The following is a 14,821-nucleotide window of genomic DNA, read 5'->3' on the forward strand; positions in this document are numbered from 1 at the left end:
CTCCACGTCTTGATTGTTGGCCTGTCTCCTGTAGCGCCTCCATCTCTTCTCCTGATGTAACTTGGGCCTGTCATCACTACGCTGACAGACACAGCAAACCTTTGTTGTAATGGCCCAGCTCACGCCCTGCGCTATCTGGAGACATTCGTTGACCATGCCTTGGAACAGAGACAACACTGCCAAACTAACCCCTGTATTGCAGCACCATGTCTGTTCGCAGTTGATGTGTGGCCACCTTGGATGTGAATTAGACTCCGTCTCTGCTTACCCATCGCACTACTGATAGCCACTTGAGTGTGGGGTTGTAGAACGCTACCGCCCCGTAGCCTCATGCTTCTAAAACAACTTAGATGTGACCAAACAGTGCAGACCCAGGAGATTAGGGAACTAGAAGACATCCGGCCTCTGCGTATTCAAAGTCACCACCTGCAGGATCACCCTGTTTGTGACCAAAACATCACTTCTGGGAGGAAACATAGAACGAGAAGGGGTTCTTTGCTACATGTTGGCCTATGAAGTTACCACCTCAGAATTCCACCATCCTTTTATGTTGTCTTTTGGGGTCCATGTTCTTGTTGCCCTAAACTAACATGGCTGGTTGCCCTACAAATTGATTTCTCACATCCACTGGTGTTGTGTTGCTTCCCTTAATCCATTTGCACAAACAGCATGTTGTGCACCAGATTTATTGTCAATCAGTTCAGTTTGTCGTACCTTAATCACAGTGACAGTGTGATGATTCGAGTTGTTACAGAAGTGAGTTACATGTGTTGTTTTAAGTTTCCTTTAATTTTTATGGTATGGAGTGCAACGTTGTTGGAGTGTTAATACATATTGATGGATTAGCTTGTGTGGTTGTTTAATAGTAAGTATCCCTGGTAGCTATATTTTTTGTAAGCAGATAGATTATTGCAAATAAACAAATGCTTTGAGGCAACTAGTAATCTCCTAGAATAAGTAGGAAAAGAGTTGCATGTATCTCTCTTTGAAATGTTTCCTTGAGGCTATGTTTGTTAAACTGGGGAGCCCAGTTTTTAAGACATAGGAACTGCGTAACAGGCAATCGTACACGTTATAGTATTTCTCGAAAGGAGAGAGGAAGGTTTTCATTATCTCTCTTTGAAATGTTTCCTGAGGCTATGTTTGATAAACGCGTGGAGCAGTTGAAACTGAGAAGCAGTTAGGGAGAGCAGTTAGTGAAATTCAGCAGTTGATAGGTACAGTCAAAGTCAGAAGTTTACATACACCTTGGCCAAATACATTTAAACTCAGTTTTTCATAATTCCTGACATTTAATCAGAGTAAAAATTCCCTGTCTTAGGTCAGTTAGGATCACCACTTTATTTTAAGAATGTGAAATGTCAGAATAATAGTAGAGAGAATGATTTATTTCAGTTTTTATTACGTTCATCTATAGGAGACAGAACACGTTTCCTTCCTGAGCGGTATGACGGCTGTGTTGTCCCATGGTGTTTATACTGCAAACTATTGTTTGTACAGATGAACGTGGTACCTTCAGCGCGTTTGGAAATTGCTCCAAGGACTAACAGGAAAGCATAGGAACTGAGAAGTGGTCTGTGGTCACCACCTGCAGAATCACTCCTTTTTTGGGGGTGTCTTGCTAATTGCCTATAATTTCCACCTTTTGTCTATTCCATTTGCACAACAGCATGTGAAATTTATTGTCAATCAGTGTTGCTTCCTAAGTGGACAGTTTGATTTCACAGAAGTGTGATTGACTTGGAGTTACATTGTGTTGTTTAAGTGTTCCCTTTATTTTTTTGAGCAGTGTATATAAACCAAACATGATAATTGTAAATCCACTGTCCTTACTCCAATCATCAATACTTTTTCCTGTCGCAAGTGTAGTCAGTTTCTCATCTTAAGGAATCAGTGATATTTGATCCCAGGCATCTTATAAAAAGTTGTTTGAGACATGGTCTCCTATGTCTCCCTTAATTAACATACATACTGTATTGTACTTCCATCAGTCCTGGAAGTAAGAATCCTACTCAAAACACATCAGATAATACAGTGTTCCATTAAGTGGATTCGACCCCATCTAAAATAAACAATCCCAGAACCCCTTTCCGGTAACCCTATCAGTTTAACCTGTTGCATTAACTTAGTAAAATACAAAACTGTTTAACACATGTAGAACCTTCAAAAAGTTGAAGGTTCTACATTCTACTTATTACTGGACACTGTTCCACGTAATGGAAACAGATTAGAATTTTAGAATACATTAACTTCCTGCTCAAATTCACTGGTGTTACCTAACTATAAAACCAAGCAACAATAATCAGAAACTGTCAAAGAATGTTTCTCATACCTCTACTTCAAATGTCCCAATGCCTGCTCGCTTTCAACCGCAGCGACTCTTTTTTACAATCTCAAGGCTCAATCCCTCTACTCATCATTTAACCTTGTATTGAAACCTCAGCTTTTCAAAGTACTAAAATATTGCATCAGTAGAGTGCTATAAAAAACACTAATAACATATTACTATTCACATACTGTCAACACTCTACGTTTACATCAAACCTCCTTATCAATATGACTATATTTGTATCACTAACCACTGCTTCACACTGATTAAACATCTATTTGTTAGGATTAACCTGTAATGCGCCAAATGTAGAAAATACATCAGCCAAGTCTTAATCAATCTAAACAATTCAAATTTGAAATTCTGACTTTCCAATTGACTACCTCTCATTTGTTACCTTCACCAGTCTACATCTCTTCCCTTAAACTCAGAAAGCTCTCTACAATCTCAACCATACTCTACCTCTGTCTTTCTGCTAACGTTTATGTTACCAGGTGAATTTTTTWAATTWAAATTATAGTCAAAACAAACATAACTTCTACTTTTCACAGGGAGGCCACTTTAATTACTCTTATCTCTTCCTCCCTTTCGTCAATTCAATAAATCGATTTTAGAATAAAACAAAATGAAGTCTCACAAATTTCAACTACTAGGGTTTTCTTCTTGAGTCGCATGGTTCTCGAAGCTCCCAAATATGTTCTCTTGTTTTCGCCAGTTGTACTTTACCATAGCTATAATTCCTTGTGACCCTGCTCTACCACATAGTTTACTAACGTGTCCAGGTTTGGCATATGAGTTTCTTCGTCTTTTTACGCCAACAGCAAATACACTACCTTACATATTGTATCAACACAGAACCCCCAAATCTACACCCTTTAGTGATTGTTTGAATGTGGCGTGATACAAAGTTTGACTATTTTTAAACATCATTCGTGCTCTCGCCCATATATACTGCCCATTTTAATATGTTGCCTAATATCCACTGTTCTTGATTATCACACGGATTACTGCTCTGCTAACTCAAGCTAACTGGCTGAAGTTGGCTAGCTAATTTAGCTAACGCTACTTCCAGTCACAACCAAGAGAATACATCTTCACTCTCCATTCTACTCAACTCGCAGAGCTGGTTAGGCTCTTTACTTGTTTGTTTAAAACGTTGGTGACTAACTGCTGCTGGCAATAATTCAAATTACGTTATTTCCCTGACGTTTAATGACATCGGCCATATTCAACCCGGCATTGAGCATTCCTAAATTCTTCAGTTATTCTGCAYTTTGGTACATCCAAACCAGTGCTTTGAAATTCAAACAAAATAGCCTGAGCAACTTTACCAAGTACCCCATTTTACAATATCCATACTCAAATAATGCGGTTAGTGCAATTACGCTGATAGAACGCTAACTTCAATACGCTGATATATTGAGCTTTTGATTCTGGTTTTATGTGATTGTGCCAAGTCATAATTGCCTCCCTGAATTCTTTATTTGATTTGAATTCTCCGTTAGCAGGGAAATGTTGCTCAATATTATCCAGTTTGCTCAATTCTTTCCATATTCGAGCCAAATTGGTAGAATTCTCGTGCGCTTCTTTCAGCGACTCTATGGTTTAAAAAAAATCCTCTAGCTTCATATTACAAAGAAAAACGGGTCCGTTTGTCGACATATGAATAGTTATTATTCCCAAACCTCTCCCTGTGTCTAGGGTGTTATAGATTTCTTCACTCCCGTCTATATTTCACACCTTCTATTAACTATTTTCCAAGCCTCTCTCTATTTTCCTGTGATATTCGTATTTATTCTTTGCTCCCTAGTTTTGTTTTATTGTGCTATTCACTTTATTAAAACCACTTTCTTTCTCTTGTTCTTAGATTTCTCCCTACTATTCCAGTAGGGAGAATTCCACTTCCCTCCTTTAGTGTGGGACTGAGTGTGTTATACAGGGTTTTATCTGTATCGATACATTTACTCTAGAGCGGTAACCACAGATTTCTTTTCCTGTCTGAGCAGTCCTCTATTAATTAATTTATATATAATTGTATTCGACCATGCAGATAGACAGTTGYCACTCCAAACTAGATTGAACAGAACAGTCAACAGGGCAGACAACCTGAACGAGACTGAACAAACTTCCCAGATGAGCGACGAGCGAGCTGGATGAATTGAATGACCCACCCAACTCGGACTGACTGAATAAGATGAATGGCCTGCGTTTTGTAAGCAAACTCAAACAGGTCTAAACAAATAAGTCCAGCCAAACTGAATCAGACAACAGTCAACTCAATCTGACTGAACAAAGTGGTCAGAGGAACTGCCCAAACAAATTAGCGAATAACCCCACTCAACTGAGCCTGTCAAGACAGATGAAGCACCTAAATCTCCTTTTGCAGTGGTCACACAACAATTACTATACTCTGTTTTCACTGTTACAACCCTCAAAGCTTTTTATCCCCTCATTATTTTCCATGCATTTCATTGAATCCAAAAGCTCCCAATATTTCTTTGGTTTGTCAAATTTGGAGAAACCCACTTGGTGACCTACCGCTGAGGCAGGTTCCCAGAGTGAACAACACAAACTCTATACTATAGGCAAGAACTTACCTTTGTTTTCAAGTGGCCATTTGTTTGTGCTGTTCATCCAAGAGGCAGTAGATTTTCACCGTCTCTGGTCCCTTTTCGCCACTCCTGGCAAGCTCGCCATTTATGTTGTGGAAATATTCAGTCAATAATATTTCTCAAATACCGGAGCCTGTGAATTCAAATAGACTTTATTACAAAGTAATATAAGCCGAGCTGGTTCATAACTCCTTTTCCAGCCTTGACACACTTTTTATACAGGTTTCATCCTTACATCACACACATAGTAACTCCTCTTTATGTTAATGATTCATTCCCTCTGGCATTTAGCCATCATTATCTTTTGCCTTGCACTAATTTTTGTTTGGTTTCACATTAGGGCATAGAAACATTAGGCCATAGCAATGGTACAAAGATAAACAGACATGCCCACTCTCAAGACAGGTGCATGTCTAATGGTGCCTAATGACCTAGACACACATATAGAGTGCACTTATTTTGCTCTAAAATGTCACATGTACTGGAAAATTCCCAATAACCCCAACCGGAAGCCATGGATTACAGGCAGCATCCGCACTGAGCTAAAGGCTATAGTTTCTGCYTTCAAGGAGCGGGAAGCTTATAAGAAAGAACCCGGAAGCTTATAAGAAATCCTGCTATGCCCTCCGACGAACCATCACAGGCAAAGCGTCAATACAGGGCTAAAATTGGGTCGTACTACACCGGCTCTGATGCTCGTCGGATGTGGCAGGGCTGCAAACCATTACATACTACAAAGGGAAGCACAGCTAAGAGATGCCCAGTGACACGAGCCTACCAGACGAGCTAAACTACTTATATGCTCGCTTCGAGGCAAATAACACTGAAACATGTATGAGAGCACCAGCTGTACCGGAAGACTGTGATCACACTCTCCGCAGTCGATGTGAGTAAGGCCTTTAGACAGGTCAACATTCACATGGCCGCAGGGCCAGGCGGATTACCAGGGAGTGTACTGCGAGCATGCGCTAACCAACTAGCAAGTGTCTTCACTGACATTTTAAACCTCTCTTTGTCCGAGTCTGTAATACCAACATGTTTTAAGCAGACCACCATAGTGCCTGTGCCCAAGAACACTAAGGTACCTGCCTAAATGACTACCGACCCGTAGCACTACCGACCCATAGCCATGAAGTGCTTTGAAAGGCTGGTCATGGCCCACATCAACACCATCATCCCAGAAAGCCTAGACCCACTCCAATTTGCATACCGCCCCAACAGATCCACAGATGATGCAATCTCTATTGCACTCCACACTGCGCTTTTCCACCTGGATAAAAGAAACACCTATGTGACTAAACACCTCCCTCTGCAATTGGATCCTGTACTTCCTGACGGGCCGCCCCCAGGTGGTAAGGGTAGGTAACAACACATCCACCACACTGATCCTCAACACAGAGGCCCCTCGGGGGTGCATGCTCAGTCCCCTCCTGTACTCCCTGTTTACTCATGACTGCACGGCCAGGCATGACTCCAACACCATCATTAAGTTTGCAGATGACACAACAGTGGTAGGCCTGATAACCGACAACGAGACAGCCTATAGGGAGGAGGTCAGAGACCTGGCCGTGTGGTGCCAGGACAACAACCTATCCCTCAACGTGATCAAGGCCAAAGAGACGATTGTGGACTACAGAAAAAGGAGGACCGAGCACGCCCCCATTCTCATCGACGGGGCTGCAGTGGAGCAGGTTGAGAGCTTTAAGTTCCTTGGTGTCCACATCACCAACATACTAACATTGTCCAAGCACACCAAGACAATTGTGAAGCGGGCATGACAAAACCTACTCCCCCTCAGAAGACTGAAAAGATTTGGCATGGGTCCTCAGATCCTCAAAAGGTTCTACAGCTGCACCCTCGAGAGCTTCCTGACTGGTTGCATCACTGCCTGGTATGGCAACTGCTCGGCCTCTGACCGCAAGGCACTACAGAGGGTAGTGCGAATGGCCCAGTACATCACTGAGGCCAAGCTTCCTGCCATCCAGGACCTCTATACCAGGCGGTGTCAGAGGAAGTTCCTATACTCCTTTGAGACCCCTCTTTCAATGTCACTGAGATCTCTTCTTCTAGCCATGGTCGCCAAAATAATGTGCAACTTGGCATTTTTATACATCACCCTAAGCATGATGGGATGTTAATTGCTTAATTAACTCAGGTTAAACAAATAAAAATATGAACTCAAGACACACACATGTGGAAGCACCTGCTTTCAATATACTTTGTATCCCTCAGTGTAGGGGAAGGTACTCTGAAATTGTAATTTACCAAGCTACCAAGTTAAGCTACACTAAAGTTACCCTTAAGAAACATATTTGTCACATTGCATAAGGATGAGAGACAGGCACAGGAATAAGTAATAGGGTTTTTTAATTCTCTACCCAAAACAAAAGAGCAAGGTGTAAACCTCAAAATAATTAATGGGACGAGACCCATAATAACAAGTGCACAAAAATACATGTAGCACCAAAAACCCGAGATAAAACAGAGCATAGGTACTCACAAGACCAACAGACCTAGGACAATGATCGACGAGGACAATGGAGAAAAGAGGGCACATATATACACATACTAATCAGGGGRAATGGGAACCAGGTGTRTGTAATGAGACAAGACAGTCCGGGGTTGGTGGTAATGAAACAGTTCAGTGACCCCTAKAAGACCAGTGACGTAGACCTCCGGAGCTGGTGAACAGAATGAGCAGCAGTACCAGGGGGATCCGTGACAATATAGTTTCCTTAACTGATGTTACTTTGAAAAAGTAGTTCACTACATTCAWACTACTTTATGAAGAATTATCATATCTAAATCTGAAATGTCAAGAACAGATCACTATGGAGTCAGATGTTAACAGAATTAGTAATTTAGCCTATTAAACACAAAAACTGTTTCAAGTGACGATTAGGCAAGTCTGATGCCAAAAAAKGACATTTTTGCCTATTTCAGCCATATTTAATTGTATTTTTGCAAAAAAACAATAGTGTGTATGTTCAGTAGAGAGCTATACCATTAAATGGCAACAAAAAAAAGAAATTACTGAAAACACTACCAACATTTTAATTTAGTTCAACTACCACCAAGCTACTGCAAAATATAGTTTAATTACTCGTTGAACTACATGCAGTTCACTACTCCTCAACACTGGTCCCTCATTTACTTTGGCAGTTACCTATAGATTGATTACAACAGTGCTCTGAGTTCCCTACTGGGATCAAGTCCTTCCTGCTACTTATCCTGCAACCATTGAAACATGACTGTTGCTTGGCACAAAAATKATGCAGTAAATTATACACTCAATTGTACATTTCAACAGTCAGTAGAATTAAGATTGAAGTGATATGAACATCACAGAATGTAAGAATATAGTAGAGAATGAATTTAACTGAATCTGGACATCTCTGTAGATGGATTTCTGAAAAGAGTAGAGGGAACTATTTCAAACATACAGAGGAACAGTCCTCTCCATCAAATTGGCTGTGCAGCAGGTACCACATGCTGCACAGCTGGGTAGCACAATTTGTGGGCATGGTTTGACGGTTTGTTAATATTCACAGACATGCAAAGTGTGAGATTGCTTTTTGGGCTGAGAGTGAGAGATCAAGTATACTGGTGAAAACCCATTTATCAGAACCAGCTTGTCTGCTGCTCTGCAGATGTAGGCCGATCCATCTCAATTTGCCTTATATTAAAAGCCAATTTCTCCAGCAAAGAATCGCCTGAATTCCTTGAAGATTTCTCCAGCAAAGAATCGCCTGAATTCCTGTTTGGAAGGCACAATGCCTTCCAAACAGCAGGTAGTGAGGTGCATATCCTGCACTGTGTTGTTGTATTCCTGCATCACATCCTGCAGGTGGTCATGCCAGTGTCGTCTCCAAGGATCCACTCCAATTCGCATATTGCCCCAACAGATCCACAGATGACGCAATCTCTATTGCACTCCACACTGCCCTCTCGCACCTGTACAAGAAGAGCACTTACGTGAGAATGCTGATAGTTAACTACAGCTCAGCATTTAACACCATAATGCCCTCCAAGGTCATCACTAAGCTCAAGACCTTGGGACTGAATACCTCCCTCTGCAACTGTATCCAGGACTTCCTGACGGGCCGCCCACAGGTAGGGCTGGGCGATATGGCCAAAATATCATATCACGGTATCTAAAAAAAAAAAAACGGTTTGGCGGTATTTTATGTTTTTGAATAATAAAAGTTAAAAGTATGCTTTATGAGTGTATGCTTTATGAGTAGTGCGTGACCCTAGGGTGGCAACACATACATTTTAAGTTATTTCAATGGGTCTTTCTCCATTCTGATTGTTTTATACTGTTCAATTCAACTTCAACAAAAAATTATTTTCAGCATTTACATTAATATCTGCATTTCAAGCACTCATTTGAGATCATTTCCCCACGTAGGGCTGCATGATATGGGCAAACAATCAAGGCCTCATATTTAACCAAGTGTTGCAATTGCGATTTGACTTGTGATTTAGAGCAAAACACTTGGGTGAACTATTGGAATCATGGAAATAGAATGATTATTCAAATTCTATAGTTAGAATATAATAGTGGGTACTTTGAATAGAGTGTTTGACATGACAACAACTTAAAATGCCAGGGATGAGTTATTGTTACAGGGTAGGAACTGAAGTGTTGACAAGTGTTTCCTATAATCTTGATAAAACAGCATCGGTTGTCATCAACATTATTGCATGTGCAGCATTGACCATGCAGAGACTGAACGCAAGTGTCTCGTGCTCGAGGAACGACAAATGCGCTCCTTGAGTGACAGGGCGGGGCTAGTTCTGTGTAGAAAGCGGCATTGGGAGAGATATCAGAGAGAGATGACTCAGGTAGCGAAGTAAACTATAAAAATGGACGTTACACATGGCGTATCACATTTAACAAACCAAACATTCAAATACCGWTATAGAAGATAAAGTAAAAACACAAACCGGTCGTGCATCAATACAGGTATATCGTAAAATATGTTATACCGCCCAGCCCTACCCACAGGTGGTGAGGGTAGGAAACAACACATCCGCCACGTTGACCCTCAACACGGGGGCCCCTCAGGGCTGTGTTCTTAGTCCCCTCCTGTACTCCCTTATCCCTAACGACTACTTGGCCACACACAACTCCAACACCATTATAAAGTTTGCTGACGACACAACAGTGGTAGGCCGGATCACTGACGACGATGAGACAGCCTATAGGGAGGAGATCAGAGACCTGGCCGTGTGGTGCCAGGACAACAACCTCTCCCTCAACGTGATCAACACAAAGGAGATGATTGTGGACTACAGGAAACGGAGATGCGAGCACGCCCCCAATCCACATCAACGGGCCATAGTGGAGTAGGTCGAAATCTTCAAGTTCCTCGGTGTCCACATCACTATGGAATTAACATGGTCCACACACACCAACACTATCGTGAAGAAGGCACAACAACGCCTCTTCCAACGAAGATTTGGTATGGGCCCTCAGATCCTCAAAAAGTTCTCCAGCTGCAACATTGAGAGCATCTTGACATCTTGACTGTATCACCGCTTGGTATGGCCACTGTTTGGAATTCGACCACAAGGCGCTACAGAGGGTAGTGCGTACGGCCCGCCCAGTACATCACTGGGGTTGAGCTCCCTGCCATCCAGGATCTCTATACCAGGCAGTGTCAGAGGAAGGCCCTAAAAATTGTCATAGACTCCAGCCACCCAAGTCATAGACTGTTCTCTGCTACCGTATGGCAAGAGGTTCCGATGCATCAAGTCTGGAACCAAAAGGACCCTGAACAGCTTCTACCCCTAAGCCAAAGCTGTATGGCTATATCCAGGATAGCCAAAGTTCCGAAAGCTGGGCCTAAAATAGTATATAAGAGATCATACAAAAGATTTTGCTGTGACTCTTATGTGGATGATGTTAAAAATATTTATTGGTCTGATGTGATTAATAAGGAGCATCCTGACGCAGCACTTGATGAAATTGATTCTTCCAATTATTGATAAACATGCACCTGTTAGTGGCTGTTCCACTGGATGTCATAAGGTGAATGCACCAATTTGTAAGTCGCTCTGGATAAGAGCGTCTGCTAAATGACTTAAATGTAAATGTAAATGTTAGGAAACTGACTGTTAGAACTGTTAAGGCTCCATGGATTGATGAGGAATTGAAAAACTGTGTGGTTGAAAGAGATGGGGCAAAAGGAGTGGCTAATAAGTCTGGCTGCACATCTGACTGGCTGACTTACTGCAAATAGAGAAATTATGTCACTAAACTCAACAAAAAGTAAAATAAACTTTATTATGAAGCCATGATCAATGATATAAATAATGATGGAAATCAACTTTGGAGTACTTTAACTGAAATGATGTGCAGAAAGACTAATTCAACTCCATCTTTCATCGAATTAGTTGACTTATTCATCACAAAGCCATTTGATGTTGCCAATTATTTTAGTCATTATTACATTGGCAAAGTGCACAAACTTAGGCAGGAAATGCCAACAACGAACAGTGAGCCACCGTATTCATGCATAAAAAAAACTAATAATGAAAGAAAAGCATTGCAAGTTGGAATTTTGTAAAGTTAGTGTGGGAGAGGTGGACAAATTATTGTTATCGATCAATAATGACAAACATCCTGGCATTGACATCTTAGATGGAAAGCTACTGAGGATGGTGGCTGACTCTATAGCCACTCCTATCTGTCATATCTTTAATCTGAGCCTAGAGGAAAGTCTTTGTCCTCAGGCCTGGAAGGATGCCAAAGTGATTCCGCTATCCAAGAGTGGTAAAGCGGCCTTTACTGGCTCTAACAGCAGACCTATCAGCTTGCTGCCAGCTCTTAGCAAACTGTTGGAGAAAATTGTGTTTGACCAAATACAGTGCTATTTCTCTGTAAACAAATTAACAACAGACTTTCAGCATGCTTATAGAGAAGGGCACTCAACATGTCAACTGCACTGACACAAATGACTGATGATTGGTTGAAAGGCTAATAATAAGAAGATTGAAATGACTGATAATTGGTTGAAAGGCTAATAATAATAAGATTGTGGGAGCTGTTCTGTTACATTTCAGTGGAACCTTTGATATTATTGACCATAACCTGTTGTTGAAAAAACGTATAGTATCAGTCAAAAGTTTAGACACACCTACTCATTGAAGGGTTTTTCTTTAAATGTCATATTTTATACATTGTAGAATAATAGTGAAGACATCTAAACTATGAAATAACACATATGGAATCATGTAGAAACCAAAAAAGTGTTAAACAAATCAGAATATATTTTATATTTGAGATTCTTCAAAGTAGCCACCCTTTGCCTTGATGACAGCTTTGCACACTCTTGGCATTCTCTCAGCTGTATATATACAGTGTGTCCTACCCTACSTCTTTCAGGTAATACAGTCTCTGCAGTATTAACCTTATATTTAGCTAATGAATGATGGGTTATGCATAAGCTTCAAATKTATAGCCTCTGTCTCTTATGCAATACCCATCGCAAGGCCCACTGGTTGATGCTTATTTATAAAACCCTCTTAGGCCTCACTCCCCCCTATCTGAGATATCTACTGCAGCCCTCATCCTCCACATACAACACCCGGTCTACCAATCACATTCTGTTAAAGGTCCTCAAAGCACACACATCCCTGGGTCGCTCCTCTTTTCAGTTCGCTGCAGCTAGCGACTGGAATGAGCTGCAACAAACACTCAAACTGGACAGTTTTATCTCAATCTCTTCGTTCAAAGACTCAATCATGGACACTCTTACTGACAGTTGTGGCTGCTTTGCGTGATGTATTGTTGTCTCTACCTTCTTGCCCTTTGTGCTGTTGTCTGTGCCCAATAATGTTTGTACCATGTTTTGTGCCGCTACCATGTTGTGTTGCTACCATGCTGTGTTGTCATGTGTTGCTGCCTTGCTATGTTGTTGTCTTAGGTCTCTCTTTATGTAGTGTTGTGTTGTCTCTCTTGTCGTGATGTGTGTTTTGTCCTATATTTATATATTTAAAAAAWATATATAATAATCCTAGCCCTCGTCCCCGCAGGAGGCCTTTTGCCTTTTGGTAGGCCATCATTGTAAATAAGAATTGTAACTAACTTGCCTAGTTAAATAAAGGTTAAATAAAATAAAATAAAATATGCTCCTGCACTCCGCTCTCTCATTAAAAAACGCTTCATAGCTCTTGGAGTCCCAAGAAAAGCTAGACTAACTTGATGGATTTTTTTGGGCATTTCTTATACTAATAGACTATGTGATGAGGGGTGCAAGCTCTTGTTTGCTGAATGTTAAATACAGCAGCCAATAGGAGTTTGAAAGAAGAGAGAACGGGCGATGGCGGTAGGTTATAGCAGTTATTTACACAGACCCATCTTCAATTTTGGTGAAGTGAAGGCTATCTGCATCTTATTCTAGTCCATTATAATTCAAACATGTCATTACAATGAGATGATGATGATCAGGACAACAAAACTAGTTTTATTTAACTGTTGAAAGCGAAGAAGGAATGAAGCGACAATAGAGAGAGAAAGCCTAATACGCACGTCACACAACATTAGGGGAAATATCATAGGCATATCAAATCAAATCARATGATATCTCAAAGTGCTGTACAGAAACCCAGCCTAAAACCCCAAACAGGAAGCAATGCAGGTGTAGAAGCCTTCTAAATTTAAAATGGTAAAATATGTCCTATTATATTTCAAAATTACAATCAAATTTGCTAGCCTATAATTGTAACTTTGTAGGCCGCATGTCCTGCACCAGCATTGCATGTTCTCTCCCAGCTTCATGGTTTGAATGAGGGGCGAAATTCCAGTATTATACAGTATAATACACTGTGTGTGGAAAATGGTTTAAGACTGAGACTCTCTCCAATACAACCCAACATTATGTGCATCCATTCAAGCACCCTTCTCATTAACCTGTGGTGAGTTTTTTAAACAATTTTTGATGAACAAGAAGAAGCTTTAATGTAAGATGGCTAAATAAATAGCAAAATTATTGATTATATTATTATTTGTGCCTGGTCTATAAGAGCTCTTTATCACTCCCATGAGCCGGGTTGTGACAAAAACTCACACACATTCTTATGTTTAATAATGTATCGTATAGTGTGTGTGTGTGTGGCAGGATTATAATGATGGCAAAAACAACATTTGAGAGTTCAATGACCCTGGTGCTAGAGGGATTACGCAGCTGGAGGTTGAATGTTTGAAGGGGTACGGGACTATAAAGAATTTGGAAACACACTGTGCTAAGCATATAAATAAGTTTGGTGTAAGGGGTGCGTACTGGCGGCAGAGAAGTCAGACGCAGGAAAGCAAAAATGGTGTTTTCCAACGGCGCAGTTTAATAATAAAAACCACCGGAAAACAGAACAATCAATAATGGGTACATAACCCGACACCACCAGACATAACGTGCACAAGCACTAATAAACGAGATAGGCCAAGGAATGGGGGGAAAGAGGGTAAATTAAATCACAAAATGTAATTGATGGAATTTAAACCAGGTGTGTGGGAAGACAAGACAAAACATATGGAAAATGAAAAGTGGATCGGCGATAACTAGAAGACCAGTACGTCGACTGCCGAACGTTCGCCGAAAGAGAGGGTCCGACTTCGGAGGAAGTCGTGTAATCTGGATTTGATTAGAGATTGAAAACGGAAACAAGCCTGCGTGCTAACCTGATGAGCACCATGCCAGTAAGAGACATTTATGAGCCCAAGCAAGCCCAAATGATTGTGCCATTATCCAGCACATGGATAGCACATTACACACTAGAGCAAAACATAAAAGCAGTAGATGTTAGTTTTGAAACAAGTTCCAGTAGGCTAATCTTTTTTAGTGTGGGACGCATTTATCTGGTAGCTGTATTGTAT

The 14,821-nt window shown here is 40.9% G+C and overlaps 1 protein-coding gene and 1 long non-coding RNA gene across 2 annotated transcripts in view; one reads left to right on the forward strand and one right to left on the reverse strand.

Moving 5' to 3' along the window:
- Nucleotides 1-7,464, reverse strand: part of LOC111952892 (uncharacterized) — a 16,891-nt gene extending 9,427 nt beyond the window's left edge. Inside the window, exons 1-2 of the long non-coding RNA XR_002875782.2 lie at nt 7,442-7,464; nt 4,927-5,074 (exon numbers count right to left, since the gene is read on the reverse strand). This is a non-coding gene — a long non-coding RNA (uncharacterized lncRNA). The remainder of the gene's footprint in view (nt 1-4,926; nt 5,075-7,441) is intronic.
- LOC111952891 (transmembrane protein 266) overlaps nt 1-14,821 on the forward strand; it is a 90,115-nt gene that overhangs the window by 40,554 nt on the left and 34,740 nt on the right. The window lies entirely within an intron of this gene.

Source organism: Salvelinus sp. IW2-2015, linkage group LG26 (genome assembly GCF_002910315.2).
Source record: "Salvelinus sp. IW2-2015 linkage group LG26, ASM291031v2, whole genome shotgun sequence".
Classification (NCBI taxonomy): domain Eukaryota; kingdom Metazoa; phylum Chordata; class Actinopteri; order Salmoniformes; family Salmonidae; genus Salvelinus; species Salvelinus sp. IW2-2015.